At 35.7% G+C, this 3,008-nt stretch overlaps 1 long non-coding RNA gene across 1 annotated transcript; it reads right to left on the reverse strand.

Annotated features, from left to right (window-relative positions):
* Positions 1-350: 350 nt before the first annotated feature.
* Positions 351-1,387, reverse strand: LOC106799781 (uncharacterized). Its single transcript, XR_001389554.3, has 2 exons — positions 1,023-1,387; positions 351-932 (listed from the first exon to the last, which is right to left on the reverse strand). It is a non-coding gene; the product is annotated as an uncharacterized lncRNA (long non-coding RNA).
* Between the last annotated feature and the right edge of the window lie 1,621 nt (positions 1,388-3,008).

A 3,008-nucleotide genomic window follows, 5' to 3' on the forward strand; every position in this document is an offset into this window, starting at 1 on the left:
GTGAAAATTTTAAAACTTAATTCATTCCTCTCCTCTTAAGTTATTAAGGCCACTTGTTCAACACTATTTAGAGGTAAATATCAATTCAACATGTCATGGACACATGACACACAACTTAACTCATATTTACTAACTCAAAGATAACAAATCGGCGACAAGTTCAAAGGCTGCATAAATCAAAGATGCCGCAATAACAATTAAAACTTGAAGTCGATTAGATTAGAACATTTTAAAACTAATTTACATGTTCATTGATGTCTAGTACTCCTACAGTCCTACACCTATTCAATTTTATTTGCCCATATTATTTTCAATTCAAATAAATAGTATTGTCTAAGAACACACGAATGTATATGTAGCAGGCGGATTTTTTCAAGTTATTGTTACAACAGATGAAGACTGGCATGGAATAATCATCAAATTACATGGTACTTCTTTGGAAGTGCAAAAATCAATCTAAGTCTCGAGACGTGACTATGGTGAAGTCTTAGCAAAGTGAACCACCGTGGAAGTGTTAAAAATAACCGGTAGCAAAAGATTTTAAACTGGAAAATAAAAATTAAAAATATATTTAAAAATTAAAAAATTAATTTTAAAATAAAAAAAATTATCATTTTTTTAATTTGAGTCCTCTTTCTGCAACCCAGTTCCTGATCCACATTACTGTTTGCCCATCTCCTCCCTCCCTTCCAGAACTGGATTTTTTTCCAGATTTACACCAGCGAAATATGTAACAATCTCATTTTTTTTACTTCAGAATGCATTTGCTTTCTAGCTGAGGCAAGATTTCCCAACAACTCCAACAAAAGTCTTCTCCCACGACGGTGATGACGACAACTTCATCTTCTCTCCGTCGATTCCACCGCCGCAATATACGACTCTGCCCTCCATATTGTCTCTTTTCCCATATCTGGGATCCACTCCACCTAGATCTAAGAACAAAAGAAAACAAACACACACACAAAATTAACTTGAAGATTCCAAATCGAGAGAGAAAACACGATTGAAATCGAGAAGAATACCCAAACGAGAAGGGAATACATCTGGTGCACAAGTACGTGATCCACATAAACCTACACATCCACTTGGGCATCGAATTCTCCTCGTCCTTCCACCCTTGAAGCACCACCTTTGTCGCCATGTACCCACCGCAAGGTAGAGTGCAAGTTGAAGCACTACCAGCGGCAGAAACAGCGTTGTCTTCACCTACTCGTAGAGCCCCTCAACCGTCAGCGTGCGATTGCAGAACGAGTCTAGAATGGACGGCGGAGACACGAGAGGTCGTTGTTGCAAGTTGCAACCGAGGGCGCGAAAGGGGTTGGCAGAGGACACGGTGGAAGGGAAGAGCGGATGAGATTAGAAAGAAAAAAAAGGAAAAATTTTTATTATAAGGAAAAAATAAATTCAAATGTATTAAAAAAAATATCAGTTCAACAAGTGTCCTTTCTTTGAGCTCAAACCTAATACCTACTAAAGTTGTAATATTTTTTTCGTTTATCTTTTTATTTTATTCATGTTTTGTGTTGTTTTAATTTTTTGTTAGTATTTTTCTTCCTATTAATAACATGTTATTACAGGTTATTTGTTGATTCCTCATCGTTGTCCACCATAAGCAATCTTCACCATAGTCGTGCCCCAAGTCTTGTGAATATAGTAGGATGGCCAAAGTAGGTCAATGTTATTGCTATGTTCGGCAAGATATTTTTCTTGGCATAGATATAGTTGATCATTGTTAATTCAATTTGTTTACCATGTAACTAGAGTTAGCTTAGTTAGTTAAGTTAGTTACAAGTTAGTTACTCTTGTAACCAATGGGAAAGGAAGCAAGCTTTGTACATATTGTGGTTTCACTAACCACAAAGTTGATGAATGCTACACGAAACATGTTATCCTCCTGGACAAGTACCATAAGTCTCAAAGCTCAAACATCAGTAATATGAATGTGTTGAAAGAAGAGGGAGACGGTTCTACTACAGAACAAAATCAAGATGTATAGAATGCTGAAATGAAGGTGACTCCTCAACAATATGCATCGCTAATGGCACTATTGCAGCACTAGAGCTAAATTCACAACAATAAACATGTGAATCAAATTGGTACAATCACTGGTTCTAGCAATGCAAACAAAGGTAATGTCTTATCCATTACTTGTAGTGTAAGTAAGACAGGTTCAAGTGAATGGATACTCGACTTAGGAGCCACTGATCACGTCACAACTTTTCCTCATTTATTTTCTTCTTGTAAGAAAATAAATCTCATAATTGTTAAGCTTCCCATTGGCCACACAGTCATTGCAACTCATGCAAGCATAATGCAATTTTCTCAGTTTCTATACTTAGAAGATATTCTATACATACCTAGCTTTCAGTTCAATTTGATTTCTATATCTAAGCTTCTTTCTTCATTGCCTTGCAAGCTAATTTTCATGAATGATAAATGTTTTATCCAGGTTATGTAGAACCTGAAGAGGATTGGTATAGTTGATATGGTGGAAGGTCTTTATAGGCTGAAGATGCTTCCTCTTAAGCCTCTAAAGGAGTATGATCCTAGTTCTATCACAGTTTCGATTCCTGCTACTTCTGTTCCTGCTGTTTTTGCTAGTGTTTCAGCTTTTTCATGTAATAAAATGCCTAGACTTGTGGCACTTTAGGCTTGGCCATCCATCTTCTGAAAGAATGTTGTTGTTTAAAAAAAATTATCCTCTTCTCACAACTGATAAATAGTTTGTATGTCATACTTGTCATCATTCAAAACATAAAAAATAGTCATTTCCTTGTAGTGTATCTCATTCTTCATGTGTTTTTGCCCTTATACATGTTGATATTCAGGTTCCTTGTAGTGTAACTTCTTTAAATGACTACAAATATTTTTCTCGCTATAGTAGATGATCATTCGAGATTTTTTTGGATCTTTCTTATGCACTCAAAAGCTGAAACACAAACACACTTAAAGAACTTTATTGTCATGGTTGAGAGGCAGTTTGATATAAAGGTGAAAATGATTAGATC

This window comes from Glycine max, chromosome 8 (genome assembly GCF_000004515.6).
Source record: "Glycine max cultivar Williams 82 chromosome 8, Glycine_max_v4.0, whole genome shotgun sequence".
Taxonomy (NCBI): domain Eukaryota; kingdom Viridiplantae; phylum Streptophyta; class Magnoliopsida; order Fabales; family Fabaceae; genus Glycine; species Glycine max.